Below are 18,674 nucleotides of genomic sequence, written 5' to 3'. Positions count from 1 at the left end.
CAATCCTCTCTGTTTTCCCAATTGTATTTCCCTCCACTTCTTTCCTCATCCCCTTCTGTCTCCCTGTCTCTGTCTCTCTGTCTCTGTCCCTCTGTCTCCCTGTCTCCCTGTCTCTGTCCCTCTCTGTCTCTCTGTCTCTCTGTCTCCCTGCCTCCCTTTCGATGTCTCCCTGTCTCTGTCTCTCTGTCTCCCTGTCTCCCTGTCTCTGTCCCTCTCTGTCTCTCTGTCTCCCTGTCTCTGTCTCTCTGTCTCTGTCCCTCTGTCTCCCTGCCTCCCTGTCTCTGTCCCTCTCTGTCTCCCTGCCTCCCTTTCGATGTCTCCCTGTCTCTGTCTCTCTGTCTCTGTCCCTCTCTGTCTCTCTGTCTCCCTTTCGATGCCTCCCTGTCTCTGTCTCTCTCTCTCTGTCCCTCTCTGTCTCTCTGTCTTTGTCTCCCTGCCTCCTTGTCTCTGTCTCTCTGTCCTGTCTCTGTCTCCTGTCTCCTGTCTCTGTCTCTCTGTCTCTATCCCCTGTCTCCCTGTCTCTGTCTCTCTGTCTCTGTCCCTCTGTCTCCCTGTCTCCCTGTCTCTGTCTCTCTGTCTCTGTCCCTCTGTCTCCCTGTCTCTGTGTCTCTGTCTCTCTGTCCCTCTGTCTCCTGTCTCCCTGTCTCTGTCGCTCTGTCTCTGTCCCTCTCTGTCTCTCTGCCTCCCTTTCTCTGTCTCCCTGTCTCTGTCTCCCTGCCTCCCTGTCTCTGTCCCTCTCTGTCTCCCTGCCTCCCTTTCGATGTCTCCCTGTCTCTGTCTCTCTGTCTCTGTCCCTCTCTGTCTCTCTGCCTCCCTTTCTCTGTCTCCCTGTCTCTGTCTCTCTGTCTCTGTCCCTCTCTGTCTCTCTGTCTCCCTGAGTCCCCCTCTCCCTGTCCTTCTGTCTCTGTCTCCCTGTCTCTCTGTCTCTCTGTCTCTCTGTCTCTGTCTCCCTGAGTCCCCGTCTCTCTGTCCCTCTGTCTCTGTCTCCCTGTCTCTCTGTCTCTCTGTCTCCCTGTCTCTCTGTCTCCCTGTCTCCCTGTCTCTCTGTCTCTGTCTCCCTGTCTCCCTGTCTCTCTGTCTCCCTGAGTCCCCCTCTCCCTGTCCTTCTGTCTCTGTCTCCCTGTCTCCCTGTCTCCCTGTCCTTCTGTCTCTGTCTCCCTGTCTCTCTGTCTCCCTGAGTCCCCCTCTCCCTGTCCTTCTGTCTCTGTCTCCCTGTCTCTCTGTCTCCCTGAGTCCCCCTCTCCCTGTCCCTCTGTCTCTGTCTCCCTGTCTCTGTCTCCCTGTCTCTCTGTCTCTGTCTCCCTGAGTCCCCCTCTCCCTGTCCTTCTGTATCTGTCTCCCTGTCTCCCTGTCCTTCTGTCTCTGTCTCCTAGTATCCCTGTCTCTCTGTCTCCCTGAGTCCCCCTCTCCCTGTCCTTCTGTCTCTGTCTCCCTGTCTCTGTCTCCCTCTCTCTCCCCGACAGTGGAAAAAGTGTTTAGCATGATTGCAGCAGGTATAGGATGATGTCACAGTGTGTGTTCATTGTCAGAGCAGTGTCAAGGCTGTGAACTCTGGCTAGCTGTCAGCGCTGTCCCAGCTCTTAAGGTAGTCCCCTTAGTGCCTGATAAAAGGGTGGACAAAAAACGGGCAGGGGAAAGAAAGGTAACAGAGTACACTCTTAGAAAAATGGATTCCTAAAGGGTTCTCTCTGCTGTCCCCATAGAAGAACCCTTTTGGTTCTAGGTAGAACTCTGGGTTCCATGTAGAACGCTCTCTGATAGTGTACCAGACTGGCTACACATACAGCCTACTGAGGAAACCTGTATGCACTCGCAGCGGTTGAAGCACACACACACACACACACACACACACACACACACACACACACACACACACACACACACACACACACACACACACACACGCACACACACACACACACACACACACACACACACACACACACACACACACACACACACACACACACACACACACACACACACACACACACACACACACACACACACACACACACACACACACACACACACACATATCCATCCATGTAAGTGGGGTAGCTACAGCAGACATGCATGTCTTCTTCCATCAGCCTGATTCGTCTCAGCCTGTACAGCCCAAGGATTCTGTAAGGGTGACATAATTCTCTCCATTAACACACAAATCACATGATCCTCATCAATCACTTCTTTAACAAGTCCATGGACCTGCAGACAACCGACCAGCCAAGACAACATTTCCTGCTGAAAAGCTCCGGAGTCTCGCCACATGCTCTGTTATTAAGATGAAGTATTGGAGTCATCAAACACACAGGACCCAACAAGCATCATTTCCAAATCTAACAGTAGTAGTTAGTGTGAAATTAGAGGTAGATTCATTAGATGGTGTCTGGTAGGACAGTTGAATTAGGAGTGATGAATAGAGATGGTGTCTGGTAGGACAGTTGAATTAGGAGTGATGAATAGAGATGGTGTCTGGTAGGACAGTTGAATTAGGAGTGATGAATAGAGATGGTGTCTGGTAGGACAGTTGAATTAGGAGTGATGAATAGAGCTGGTGTCTCGTAGGACAGTTGAATTAGGAGTGATGAATAGAGATGGTGTCTGGTAGGACAGTTGAATTAGGAGTGATGAATAGAGCTGGTGTCTCGTAGGGCAGTTGAATTAGGAGTGATGAATAGAGATGGTGTCTGGTAGGGCAGTTGAATTAGGAGTGATGAATAGAGATGGTGTCTGGTAGGACAGTTGAATTAGGAGTGATGAATAGAGCTGGTGTCTGGTAGGACAGTTGAATTAGGAGTGATGAATAGAGCTGGTGTCTCGTAGGGCAGTTGAATTAGGAGTGATGAATAGAGCTGGTGTCTGGTAGGACAGTTGAATTAGGAGTGATGAATAGAGATGGTGTCTGGTAGGGCAGTTGAATTAGGAGTGATGAATAGAGATGGTGTCTGGTAGGACAGTTGAATTAGGAGTGATGAATAGAGATGGTGTCTGGTAGGGCAGTTGAATTAGGAGTGATGAATAGAGATGGTGTCTCGTAGGACAGTTGAATTAGGAGTGATGAATAGAGATGGTGTCTGGTAGGGCAGTTGAATTAGGAGTGATGAATAGAGATGGTGTCTGGTAGGACAGTTGAATTAGGAGTGATGAATAGAGATGGTGTCTGGTAGGGCAGTTGAATTAGGAGTGATGAATAGAGATGGTGTCTCGTAGGACAGTTGAATTAGGAGTGATGAATAGAGATGGTGTCTGGTAGGGCAGTTGAATTAGGAGTGATGAATAGAGATGGTGTCTGGTAGGACAGTTGAATTAGGAGTGATGAATAGAGCTGGTGTCTGGTAGGACAGTTGAATTAGGAGTGATGAATAGAGCTGGTGTCTGGTAGGGCAGTTGAATTAGGAGTGATGAATAGAGATGGTGTCTCGTAGGGCAGTTGAATTAGGAGTGATGAATAGAGATGGTGTCTCGTAGGACAGTTGAATTAGGAGTGATGAATAGAGATGGTGTCTGGTAGGGCAGTTGAATTAGGAGTGATGAATAGAGATGGTGTCTGGTAGGACAGTTGAATTAGGAGTGATGAATAGAGCTGGTGTCTGGTAGGACAGTTGAATTAGGAGTGATGAATAGAGATGGTGTCTCGTAGGGCAGTTGAATTAGGAGTGATGAATAGAGATGGTGTCTGGTAGGACAGTTGAATTAGGAGTGATGAATAGAGATGGTGTCTCGTAGGGCAGTTGAATTAGGAGTGATGAATAGAGATGGTGTCTCGTAGGGCAGTTGAATTAGGAGTGATGAATAGAGATGGTGTCTCGTAGGGCAGTTGAATTAGGAGTGATGAATAGAGATGGTGTCTCGTAGGGCAGTTGAATTAGGAGTGATGAATAGAGATGGTGTCTGGTAGGGCAGTTGAATTAGGAGTGATGAATAGAGATGGTGTCTGGTAGGGCAGTTGAATTAGGAGTGATGAATAGAGATGGTGTCTCGTAGGGCAGTTGAATTAGGAGTGATGAATAGAGATGGTGTCTCGTAGGGCAGTTGAATTAGGAGTGATGAATAGAGCTGGTGTCTCGTAGGGCAGTTGAATTAGGAGTGATGAATAGAGCTGGTGTCTCGTAGGGCAGTTGAATTAGGAGTGATGAATAGAGCTGGTGTCTGGTAGGACAGTTGAATTAGGAGTGATGAATAGAGCTGGTGTCTCGTAGGGCAGTTGAATTAGGAGTGATGAATAGAGATGGTGTCTCGTAGGACAGTTGAATTAGGAGTGATGAATAGAGATGGTGTCTCGTAGGGCAGTTGAATTAGGAGTGATGAATAGAGATGGTGTCTCGTAGGACAGTTGAATTAGGAGTGATGAATAGAGATGGTGTCTGGTAGGGCAGTTGAATTAGGAGTGATGAATAGAGATGGTGTCTGGTAGGACAGTTGAATTAGGAGTGATGAATAGAGATGGTGTCTGGTAGGGCAGTTGAATTAGGAGTGATGAATAGAGATGGTGTCTCGTAGGGCAGTTGAATTAGGAGTGATGAATAGAGATGGTGTCTGGTAGGGCAGTTGAATTAGGAGTGATGAATAGAGCTGGTGTCTCGTAGGACAGTTGAATTAGGAGTGATGAATAGAGATGGTGTCTGGTAGGACAGTTGAATTAGGAGTGATGAATAGAGCTGGTGTCTGGTAGGACAGTTGAATTAGGAGTGATGAATAGAGCTGGTGTCTGGTAGGGCAGTTGAATTAGGAGTGATGAATAGAGCTGGTGTCTGGTAGGACAGTTGAATTAGGAGTGATGAATAGAGATGGTGTCTGGTAGGGCAGTTGAATTAGGAGTGATGAATAGAGCTGGTGTCTGGTAGGGCAGTTGAATTAGGAGTGATGAATAGAGCTGGTGTCTCATAGGACAGTTGAATTAGGAGTGATGAATAGAGCTGGTGTCTCGTAGGACAGTTGAATTAGGAGTGATGAATAGAGCTGGTGTCTCATAGGACAGTTGAATTAGGAGTGATGAATAGAGCTGGTGTCTCGTAGGGCAGTTGAATTAGGAGTGATGAATAGAGCTGGTGTCTCGTAGGACAGTTGAATTAGGAGTGATGAATAGAGCTGGTGTCTCGTAGGACAGTTGAATTAGGAGTGATGAATAGAGCTGGTGTCTCGTAGGACAGTTGAATTAGGAGTGATGAATAGAGCTGGTGTCTCGTAGGACAGTTGAATTAGGAGTGATGAATAGAGATGGTGTCTGGTAGGACAGTTGAATTAGGAGTGATGAATAGAGCTGGTGTCTCGTAGGACAGTTGAATTAGGAGTGATGAATAGAGATGGTGTCTCGTAGGACAGTTGAATTAGGAGTGATGAATAGAGCTGGTGTCTCGTAGGACAGTTGAATTAGGAGTGATGAATAGAGCTGGTGTCTCGTAGGGCAGTTGAATTAGGAGTGATGAATAGAGCTGGTGTCTCGTAGGACAGTTGAATTAGGAGTGATGAATAGAGCTGGTGTCTCGTAGGGCAGTTGAATTAGGAGTGATGAATAGAGCTGGTGTCTGGTAGGGCAGTTGAATTAGGAGTGATGAATAGAGCTGGTGTCTCGTAGGGCAGTTGAATTAGGAGTGATGAATAGAGCTGGTGTCTCGTAGGGCAGTTGAATTAGGAGTGATGAATAGAGATGGTGTCTCGTAGGGCAGTTGAATTAGGAGTGATGAATAGAGCTGGTGTCTCGTAGGGCAGTTGAATTAGGAGTGATGAATAGAGATGGTGTCTCGTAGGGCAGTTGAATTAGGAGTGATGAATAGAGCTGGTGTCTCGTAGGGCAGTTGAATTAGGAGTGATGAATAGAGCTGGTGTCTCGTAGGGCAGTTGAATTAGGAGTGATGAATAGAGCTGGTGTCTCGTAGGGCAGTTGAATTAGGAGTGATGAATAGAGCTGGTGTCTCGTAGGGCAGTTGAATTAGGAGTGATGAATAGAGATGGTGTCTCGTAGGACAGTTGAATTAGGAGTGATGAATAGAGATGGTGTCTCGTAGGGCAGTTGAATTAGGAGTGATGAATAGAGATTGTGTCTCGTAGGACAGTTGAATTAGGAGTGATGAATAGAGATGGTGTCTCGTAGGGCAGTTGAATTAGGAGTGATGAATAGAGATGGTGTCTCGTAGGACAGTTGAATTAGGAGTGATGAATAGAGATGGTGTCTCGTAGGGCAGTTGAATTAGGAGTGATGAATAGAGATGGTGTCTCGTAGGGCAGTTGAATTAGGAGTGATGAATAGAGATGGTGTCTCGTAGGGCAGTTGAATTAGGAGTGATGAATAGAGCTGGTGTCTCGTAGGACAGTTGAATTAGGAGTGATGAATAGAGATGGTGTCTCGTAGGACAGTTGAATTAGGAGTGATGAATAGAGCTGGTGTCTCGTAGGACAGTTGAATTAGGAGTGATGAATAGAGCTGGTGTCTCGTAGGGCAGTTGAATTAGGAGTGATGAATAGAGCTGGTGTCTCGTAGGACAGTTGAATTAGGAGTGATGAATAGAGATGGTGTCTCGTAGGGCAGTTGAATTAGGAGTGATGAATAGAGCTGGTGTCTCGTAGGGCAGTTGAATTAGGAGTGATGAATAGAGCTGGTGTCTGGTAGGGCAGTTGAATTAGGAGTGATGAATAGAGCTGGTGTCTGGTAGGACAGTTGAATTAGGAGTGATGAATAGAGCTGGTGTCTCGTAGGACAGTTGAATTAGGAGTGATGAATAGAGCTGGTGTCTCGTAGGACAGTTGAATTAGGAGTGATGAATAGAGCTGGTGTCTCGTAGGACAGTTGAATTAGGAGTGATGAATAGAGATGGTGTCTCGTAGGACAGTTGAATTAGGAGTGATGAATAGAGCTGGTGTCTCGTAGGACAGTTGAATTAGGAGTGATGAATAGAGCTGGTGTCTGGTAGGACAGTTGAATTAGGAGTGATGAATAGAGCTGGTGTCTGGTAGGACAGTTGAATTAGGAGTGATGAATAGAGCTGGTGTCTCGTAGGACAGTTGAATTAGGAGTGATGAATAGAGATGGTGTCTCGTAGGACAGTTGAATTAGGAGTGATGAATAGAGCTGGTGTCTCGTAGGACAGTTGAATTAGGAGTGATGAATAGAGCTGGTGTCTCGTAGGGCAGTTGAATTAGGAGTGATGAATAGAGCTGGTGTCTCGTAGGACAGTTGAATTAGGAGTGATGAATAGAGCTGGTGTCTCGTAGGGCAGTTGAATTAGGAGTGATGAATAGAGCTGGTGTCTCGTAGGGCAGTTGAATTAGGAGTGATGAATAGAGCTGGTGTCTCGTAGGGCAGTTGAATTAGGAGTGATGAATAGAGCTGGTGTCTCGTAGGACAGTTGAATTAGGAGTGATGAATAGAGATGGTGTCTCGTAGGGCAGTTGAATTAGGAGTGATGAATAGAGCTGGTGTCTCGTAGGGCAGTTGAATTAGGAGTGATGAATAGAGATGGTGTCTCGTAGGGCAGTTGAATTAGGAGTGATGAATAGAGCTGGTGTCTCGTAGGGCAGTTGAATTAGGAGTGATGAATAGAGATGGTGTCTCGTAGGGCAGTTGAATTAGGAGTGATGAATAGAGCTGGTGTCTCGTAGGGCAGTTGAATTAGGAGTGATGAATAGAGATGGTGTCTCGTAGGGCAGTTGAATTAGGAGTGATGAATAGAGATGGTGTCTCGTAGGGCAGTTGAATTAGGAGTGATGAATAGAGATGGTGTCTCGTAGGGCAGTTGAATTAGGAGTGATGAATAGAGCTGGTGTCTCGTAGGGCAGTTGAATTAGGAGTGATGAATAGAGATGGTGTCTCGTAGGACAGTTGAATTAGGAGTGATGAATAGAGATGGTGTCTCGTAGGACAGTTGAATTAGGAGTGATGAATAGAGATGGTGTCTCGTAGGGCAGTTGAATTAGGAGTGATGAATAGAGATGGTGTCTCGTAGGACAGTTGAATTAGGAGTGATGAATAGAGATGGTGTCTCGTAGGGCAGTTGAATTAGGAGTGATGAATAGAGATGGTGTCTGGTAGGGCAGTTGAATTAGGAGTGATGAATAGAGATGGTGTCTCGTAGGGCAGTTGAATTAGGAGTGATGAATAGAGATGGTGTCTCGTAGGGCAGTTGAATTAGGAGTGATGAATAGAGATGGTGTCTCGTAGGGCAGTTGAATTAGGAGTGATGAATAGAGATGGTGTCTCGTAGGGCAGTTGAATTAGGAGTGATGAATAGAGATGGTGTCTCGTAGGGCAGTTGAATTAGGAGTGATGAATAGAGATGGTGTCTCGTAGGGCAGTTGAATTAGGAGTGATGAATAGAGCTGGTGTCTCGTAGGGCAGTTGAATTAGGAGTGATGAATAGAGCTGGTGTCTCGTAGGGCAGTTGAATTAGGAGTGATGAATAGAGCTGGTGTCTCGTAGGGCAGTTGAATTAGGAGTGATGAATAGAGCTGGTGTCTCGTAGGGCAGTTGAATTAGGAGTGATGAATAGAGATGGTGTCTCGTAGGACAGTTGAATTAGGAGTGATGAATAGAGATGGTGTCTCGTAGGGCAGTTGAATTAGGAGTGATGAATAGAGATGGTGTCTCGTAGGACAGTTGAATTAGGAGTGATGAATAGAGATGGTGTCTCGTAGGGCAGTTGAATTAGGAGTGATGAATAGAGATGGTGTCTCGTAGGACAGTTGAATTAGGAGTGATGAATAGAGATGGTGTCTCGTAGGGCAGTTGAATTAGGAGTGATGAATAGAGATGGTGTCTCGTAGGGCAGTTGAATTAGGAGTGATGAATAGAGATGGTGTCTCGTAGGGCAGTTGAATTAGGAGTGATGAATAGAGCTGGTGTCTCGTAGGGCAGTTGAATTAGGAGTGATGAATAGAGCTGGTGTCTCGTAGGACAGTTGAATTAGGAGTGATGAATAGAGCTGGTGTCTCGTAGGGCAGTTGAATTAGGAGTGATGAATAGAGATGGTGTCTCGTAGGGCAGTTGAATTAGGAGTGATGAATAGAGCTGGTGTCTCGTAGGACAGTTGAATTAGGAGTGATGAATAGAGCTGGTGTCTCGTAGGGCAGTTGAATTAGGAGTGATGAATAGAGCTGGTGTCTCGTAGGGCAGTTGAATTAGGAGTGATGAATAGAGCTGGTGTCTCGTAGGGCAGTTGAATTAGGAGTGATGAATAGAGCTGGTGTCTCGTAGGGCAGTTGAATTAGGAGTGATGAATAGAGCTGGTGTCTCGTAGGGCAGTTGAATTAGGAGTGATGAATAGAGCTGGTGTCTCGTAGGGCAGTTGAATTAGGAGTGATAAATAGAGCTGGTGTCTCGTAGGGCAGTTGAATTAGGAGTGATGAATAGAGATGGTGTCTCGTAGGGCAGTTGAATTAGGAGTGATGAATAGAGCTGGTGTCTCGTAGGGCAGTTGAATTAGGAGTGATGAATAGAGCTGGTGTCTCGTAGGGCAGTTGAATTAGGAGTGATGAATAGAGCTGGTGTCTCGTAGGGCAGTTGAATTAGGAGTGATGAATAGAGATGGTGTCTCGTAGGACAGTTGAATTAGGAGTGATGAATAGAGATGGTGTCTGGTAGGACAGTTGAATTAGGAGTGATGAATAGAGCTGGTGTCTCGTAGGGCAGTTGAATTAGGAGTGATGAATAGAGATGGTGTCTCGTAGGACAGTTGAATTAGGAGTGATGAATAGAGCTGGTGTCTCGTAGGGCAGTTGAATTAGGAGTGATGAATAGAGATGGTGTCTCGTAGGGCAGTTGAATTAGGAGTGATGAATAGAGATGGTGTCTCGTAGGGCAGTTGAATTAGGAGTGATGTATAGAGATGGTGTCTCGTAGGGCAGTTGAATTAGGAGTGATGAATAGAGATGGTGTCTCGTAGGGCAGTTGAATTAGGAGTGATGAATAGAGCTGGTGTCTCGTAGGACAGTTGAATTAGGAGTGATGAATAGAGCTGGTGTCTCGTAGGGCAGTTGAATTAGGAGTGATGAATAGAGCTAGTGTCTCGTAGGACAGTTGAATTAGGAGTGATAAATAGAGCTGGTGTCTCGTAGGGCAGTTGAATTAGGAGTGATGAATAGAGCTGGTGTCTCGTAGGGCAGGACCCTTGTAGGTTGTGTCTCAGATGATACTATATTGTATAGTGCACTACTTTTGACTAGTGCACAACAGTATTGCATTATGGTGGGAAAGCGATAAAAACAACAACATTTAAATATACTTAAATCATACTTCAGTAACATATTTTCATATATTTAAGTATATCCGTGATAAGTATATTTAAAATGATCTAAATTGTAACTATTTAAAATATATTTAATTCATTTAATGTCCATTTTTTATCATTAAAGTAAATATTTTTTTTTTAAATGATCTAAATTGGGACACTTTTTTCTAAATTGGGACACCCACCCAAACCCTCCCCTATAGGTTTAAGTGTGCGGCCGGGAGTCCGCACCTTTGGTGGGGGGAGTACTGTCGCACCCTGACCTTAGTATTCCTTGTTTTCCTTGTTATTTTGGTTAGGTCAGGGTGTGATATGGGTGATGTATGTGTTTTTGTCTTGTCTATGGGTTTTTGTATGTTAATGGAGATGTCACCTTTCTAGGTATTTTGTATGTCTATGGTTGCCTAGATTGGTTCTCAATTAGCTGTCTATCGTTGTCTCTGATTGGGAACCATATTTAGGCAGCCATATTCTGTGGGTACTTTGTGGGTGATCGTTTCCTGTCTCTGTGTTCTCTGCACCAGATAGGACTGTTTTGGTTTTGCCATGTTTCGTTTGTTGTTTTTGTATTTGTGTAGAAATCAGCCGTGACAAGGTGTTTATATATGTCTATGGTTGCCTAGATAGGTTCTCAATTAGAGGCAGGTGTGTATCGTTGTCTCTGATTGGGAACCATATTTAGGCAGCCATCTTCTTTGGGTATTTTGTGGGTTATTGTCTATGTCTAGTTGCCTGTGTCTGCACTAGTATTATATAGCTTAACGTTCGGTTTGTTGTTTTATATAGTTTGTTAAGTGTTCTTCGTCTTCATTAAAAAGTATGTATTCTAATCACGCTGCGCTTTGGTCTCCTCCGTACGACGAACATGACAATACCACTATACAACAGTACCCTATATATTATACCACACTACTACTTCATACTATACTACACAACTGTATAATATTCTATACCACTATATAATATACTATACTACTGCATAATATACTATACTACTAAATAATATACTATACAACTATATCATATACTATATTACTATATAATATTCTATACCAGTATATACTATACCACTATATAATATACTATACTACTGCATAATATACTATACCACTATACAACTATATCATATACTATATTACTGTATAATCTATACCAGTATATACTATACGATACCACTATATAATATACTATACAACTATACAACTATATCATATACTATATTACTGTATAATCTATACCAGTATATACTATACGATACCACTATATAATATACTATACCACTATACAACTATATCATATACTATATTACTGTATAATCTATACCAGTATATACTATACGATACCACTATATAATATACTATACCACTATACAACTATATCATATACTATATTACTGTATAATCTATACCAGTATATACTATACGATACCACTATATAATATACTATACCACTATACAACTATATCATATACTATATTACTGTATAATCTATACCAGTATATACTATACGATACCACTATATAATATACTATACCACTATACAACTATATCATATACTATATTACTGTATAATCTATACCAGTATATATATACTGTCTCAGCCTCCAGTATTTATGCTGCAGTAGTTTATGTGTCGGGGGCTATAGTTTGTTATATCTATACTATGTCCTGTGTGAATCTAGTGTGCGTTCTCTAACAGGACTATAGGACCATGTCCCAGGACTATGACTGAGGACTCCTTACTGTCCCCATCCACCTGGCCATGCTCCTGCTCCAGTTTATACTGAGCCCTAGGATGCCCCAGGACTACCTGACATGAAGGCTCCTTGCTGTCCCCAGTCCACCTGACTGTGCTGCTGCTCCAGTTTCAACTGTTCTGCCTTATATTATCGACCATGCTGGTCATTTATGAACATTTGAACATCTTGGTCATGTTCTGTTATAATCTCTACCCGGCACAGCCAGAAGAGGATGGCCACCCCATATAGGTTTCTTCCTAGCCACCGTGCTTTTACACCTGCATTGTTTGCTGTTTGGGGTTTTAGGCTGTACTTTGAGATATCTGATGTACGAAGGGCTATATAAATAAATTTGATTTGATTTGATTTGATTTGATACTATACGATACCACTATATAATATACTATACCACTATACAACTATATCATATACTATATTACTGTATAATCTATACCAGTATATACTATACGATACCACTATATAATATACTATACCACTATACAACTATATCATATACTATATTACTGTATAATCTATACCAGTATATACTATACGATACCACTATATAATATACTATACCACTATACAACTATATCATATACTATATTACTGTATAATCTAAACCAGTATATACTATACGATACCACTATATAATATACTATACCACTATACAACTATATCATATACTATATTACTGTATAATCTATACCAGTATATACTATACGATACCACTATATAATATACTATACCACTATACAACTATATCATATACTATATTACTGTATAATCTATACCAGTATATACTATACGATACCACTATATAATATACTATACCACTATACAACTATATCATATACTATATTACTGTATAATCTATACCAGTATATACTATACAATACCACTATATAATATACTATACCACTATACAACTATATCATATACTATATTACTGTATAATCTATACCAGTATATACTATACGATACCACTATATAATATACTATACCACTATACAACTATATCATATACTATATTACTGTATAATCTATACCAGTATATACTATACAATACCACTATATAATATACTATACCACTATACAACTATATCATATACTATATTACTGTATAATCTATACCAGTATATACTATACAATACCACTATATAATATACTATACCACTATACAACTATATCATATACTATATTACTGTATAATCTATACCAGTATATACTATACGATACCACTATATAATATACTATACCACTATACAACTATATCATATACTATATTACTGTATAATCTATACCAGTATATACTATACGATACCACTATATAATATACTATACAACTATACAACTATATCATATACTATATTACTGTATAATCTATACCAGTATATACTATACGATACCACTATATAATATACTATACCACTATACAACTATATCATATACTATATTACTGTATAATCTATACCAGTATATACTATACGATACCACTATATAATATACTATACCACTATACAACTATATCATATACTATATTACTGTATAATCTATACCAGTATATACTATACGATACCACTATATAATATACTATACCACTATACAACTATATCATATACTATATTACTGTATAATCTATACCAGTATATACTATACGATACCACTATATAATATACTATACAACTATACAACTATATCATATACTATATTACTGTATAATCTATACCAGTATATACTATACGATACCACTATATAATATACTATACCACTATACAACTATATCATATACTATATTACTGTATAATCTATACCAGTATATACTATACGATACCACTATATAATATACTATACCACTATACAACTATATCATATACTATATTACTGTATAATCTATACCAGTATATACTATACTATACCACTATATAATATACTATACAACTATACAACTATATCATATACTATATTACTGTATAATCTATACCAGTATATACTATACTATACCACTATATAATATACTATACTACTGCATAATATACTATACCACTATACAACTATATCATATACTATATTACTGTATAATCTATACCAGTATATACTATACTATACCACTATATAATATACTATACAACTATACAACTATATATCATATACTATATTACTGTATAATCTATACCAGTATATACTATACGATACCACTATATAATATACTATACTACTGCATAATATACTATACCACTATACAACTATATCATATACTATATTACTGTATAATCTATACCAGTATATACTATACTATACCACTATATAATATACTATACCACTATACAACTATATCATATACTATATTACTGTATAATCTATACCAGTATATACTATACGATACCACTATATAATATACTATACCACTATACAACTATATCATATACTATATTACTGTATAATCTATACCACTATATAATATACTATACAACTATATAATATACTATACCACTATATAATATACTATACCAGTATATACTATACAATACCACTATATAATATACTATACCACTATACCACTATATAATATACTATACCACTATACCACTATATAATATACTATACCACTATACCACTATATAATATACTATACCACTATACCACTATATAATATACTATACCACTATACCACTATATAATATACTATACCACTATACCACTATATAATATACTATACCACTATACCACTATATAATATACTATACCACTATACCACTATATAATATACTATACCACTATACCACTATATAATATACTATACCACTATACCACTATATAATATACTATACCACTATACAACTATATCATATACTATATTACTGTATAATCTATACCAGTATATACTATACGATACCACTATATAATATACTATACCACTATACAATTTGACAAACGTGACACATATTACACGAAGAGCAAAACAAATATACATGGAATATACCTTAAGTACATTATATGTATATTTCTCATAAATTAGAAATATACTGAAATAGTTTTTGAATTAGAATTCGAGGATTTTCTCTACAAAAAAAAGTATACCTGCACAAGTACACTCCTACTCGTTAACCAAATTAGGTATTGTAATTAGCTATGTAAGGTTAACCTTGATTGACAATGGCGTCTTCTCAGTCAATGTTAATAACATACTATTTACAAAGCAGTTGTGGCTGGCGAAGCAATTAACAAGCAACCGTGTACCAGTGGGATTTCACACTTTAGTTGTTCACGTTACGGTGATAAATTGCCATTTCAATGAAATGTTGTAATGTGTGTTATGTATTTTCTTGAGAAAATGAAAACGTATACTCTGAGGAAGAAGGTTTCTCAGCTGTTTCCTTATGTGCAATAAACTATGGTTGTCATCTTTCTCTGCATTTCAGAATGTTGTTCTAAACGCATCATCAGCACTGAATCTACAGTAAAAGTAGCCTTTGAATTTCTTCCTCTTTTTTGTTGTTACAAAATTGGGATTAAAATTGATTTAATTGCAATTTTTAGTCAACAGTCTACATAAAATACTCTAATGGCAAAGGGGTTGTCACGTTCTGACCTTTATTTCCTTTTTGTTTTGTCGTTATTTAGTAGGGTCAGGGTGTGAGTTGGGTTGGGCAGTCTTATGTTTGTTTTTCTATGATTTGGGGATTTTTATATGTTTCGGGCCGAGTATGGTTCTCAATCAGAGGCAGGTGTCGTTAGTTGTAGCCTGGGTTTCACTGTTTGTTTCCGTGTCTGTGTTTTTCACCAAACTGTACTGTTTCGGTTTTCGTTCGTTTCACGTTTATTGTTTTTGTATTCATAGTGTTCAGTTTATGTTTTTTAAATATACAACCATGGACACTTACCACGCTGCGCATTGGTCCTCCGATCCTTCACGCTTCTCCTCCTCAGACGAAGAGGAGGAGGAAAACCCTTACAGGGTTTTTATTTGTTTTTTACTATTTTCTACATTGTAGAATAATAGTGAAGACATCAAAACTATGAAATAACACATATGGAAAATTGTAGTAACCCAAAAAATGTTAAACAAATCAAAATATATTTTACATTTTAGATTCTTCAAAGTAGCCAATCTTTGCCTTGATGACAGCTTTGCACATTCTCTGCAGGACTCAGGCCTTTATGGCAGAGTGGCCAGACGGAAGCCACTCCTCAGTAAAAGGCACTTGACAGCCCGTTTGGAGTTTGTCAAAAGGCGCCTAAAGACTCTCAGACCATAAGAAAAAATATTATTTGGTTTGATGAAACCAAGATTAAACTATTTGCCTGAATGCCAAGCGTCATCACTGGAGAAAACCTGGCACCATCCCTATGGTGAAGCATGGTGGAGGCAGCATCATGCTGTGGGGATGTTTTTCAGTGACAGGGACTGGGAGTCTTGTCAGGATCGAGGGAAAGATGAACAGAGCAAAGTACAGAGAGATCCTAGATTAAAAACTGTTCCAGACTGCTCAGGACCTCAGACTGGGGCGAATCTTCACCTTCTATCAGGACGACGAACCTAAGCACACAGCCAAGACAACGCAGGAGTGGCTTCGGGACAAGTCTCTGAATGTCCTTGAGTGGCCCAGCCAGAGCCCGGACTTGAACCCGCCCAAACATCTCTGGAGAGACCTGAAAATAGCTGTGCAGCGATGCTCCCCATCCAACCTCACAGAGGTTGAGAGGATCTGCAGAGAAGAATGGGAGAAACACCCCAAATACAGGTGTGCCAAGCTTGTAGCGTCATACCCAAAAAGACTCGAGGCTGTAATAGCTGCCAAAGGTGCTTCAACAGAGTACTGAGTAAAGGGTCTGAATAATTATTTAAATGTGATAATTCAGTTTTTTATTTATAATACATTTGCAAACATTTCTAAAAACCAATTTTCGTGTTTGTCATTACTCTTGATCAGGGCCCAGAGTGCACTACATAGGGATCAGGGTACCATTTGGGATGCGGTCTTTTCACGCCCTGGTCTTAGTTATTTTTATTTTCTTTATTATTTTGGTTAGGTCAGGGTGTGACGAGGGTGAAATTTGTGTTTTTAACCTATCTAGGGTTTTTGTATGTTTATGGGTTCCAGTCTAGGTGTTTTTATGTCTATGGTTGCCTAGATTGGTTCTCAATCAGAGGCAGCTGTTTATCGTTGTCTCTGATTGGGGACCATATTTAGGTAGCCTTGGGTATTTCGTGGGTTATTGTCTATGTGTAGTTGCCTGTTTCAGCACTCATTGTAAATAGCTTCACGGTTCATTTCGTTGTTTTGTATAGTTTGGTTCAGTGTTCGTTCTCATTAAAAGAGTAAATGAATTCTCATCACGCTGAGCCATGGTCTCCTGCTTACGACGACCATGACAGGTCTTGCTTACAGCAGAGCGTCATCTTTTTTTATAATTTGTATTTTTTGTATTTTTTACTCTAAGAATTTATTAAATGTACAAAATCCAGCAGACAGGGGGTTTAATCCTCATCTTCCTCCTCCTCCTCTTCATCCTGGTTGATCTGGAAGTAACGCAGCCAGTCGCGAAGATCGTTTTTCTTCAAGTACTTCTTGGTTAGATATTTCCGATATCTTTTTGGAGAAGGGGACCTCGGAGGAAACTGTGATCTTGCACTTACTCCTCTCAATAGACACCACACCACCATCCAGGTTTCCAGCTTTCCCAATCACCTTGATGCGCTCCTGGAGGAACTGCTCAAAGTGGGCTGCATCCATGATGCCATCTTCACCAGGGTGGGTGCAGTCCAGAGTGAACTTCAGGACCTGCTTCTTCTTCTTCTTCCCTTGGACCCTTTGGTGCTCTGCTTCTTCACAGGAGCCATTGCGAAGAATTTAGCAGAAAGCTAAAGAGCGTCATCAAGCTCGAAATGGACTCCGTGATGACAACATTTGTTAATTGCAAGAACCATAGGTTAATTAAGGAATACGGTGTGGTAAATGGGCAATATAACACGGCTAAGGGCTGTTCTTACGTACCACGTAAACACAAAGTTTATGTCAGCCAATCAGAATTCTGGGCTCGAGCTAACCCCTCGATTAGAGAGGATGGGCGTAGCCGTGAATCCACAGGATAGTTCCTCAATGCGTTACTCTCTAAGGATTCTACAGTCACACACACAAAAAAATGTGGAATTTTAAAAGCTCCCTGATGTTAGCGCAGAACGCACTCACAGTAAACACTGTGGATGTTGGCTCAAGCGTGAATTACCTTTAAACGTCAAGAGCTATGCATTTTTTTCTCAATCAAGTTTGTTCCTCTAGCCTACCATGAAAACAGACTATGTGTATTAAACTGACAAGTCATTAGAGCCTGTAGCATGTGTATTAAACTGACAAGTCATTAGAGCCTGTAGCATGTGTATTAAACTGACAAGTCATTAGAGCCTGCAGTATGTGTAATACACACATAAAGATTATCAGCTTCATATCTCTACTGTAATGACATTACTTGTTATCACACCATTCATTGCTCGCTTCGAGTACTGTCTGTAGGTAGGTTGGAGAAGTCCAGCCTTGCAGGGTTATAATTTGTGTTTACAGGACAGGGAATCCTACGAGCTTCAACATCCCCAGATGTGAACAAGTTTCTATTCTTCCCCGTTAATGATGCGCTGAGCTGGCCAAGCATCTGTCTGTGTATCCAAGCATGGATCTGTGGATGATCATCTTAATGACGTCCCAGAGGACATC

General features: G+C 40.6%; 1 pseudogene; it reads right to left on the bottom strand.

Moving 5' to 3' along the window:
- Positions 1 to 17,398: 17,398 nt before the first annotated feature.
- Positions 17,399 to 17,822, bottom strand: LOC118380331 (60S ribosomal protein L22-like; annotated as a pseudogene).
- Between the last annotated feature and the right edge of the window lie 852 nt (positions 17,823 to 18,674).

This window comes from Oncorhynchus keta, chromosome 6, assembly GCF_023373465.1.
Source record: "Oncorhynchus keta strain PuntledgeMale-10-30-2019 chromosome 6, Oket_V2, whole genome shotgun sequence".
Taxonomy (NCBI): Eukaryota; Metazoa; Chordata; class Actinopteri; order Salmoniformes; family Salmonidae; genus Oncorhynchus; species Oncorhynchus keta.
This window is presented reverse-complemented; position numbering and strand designations above follow the sequence as displayed.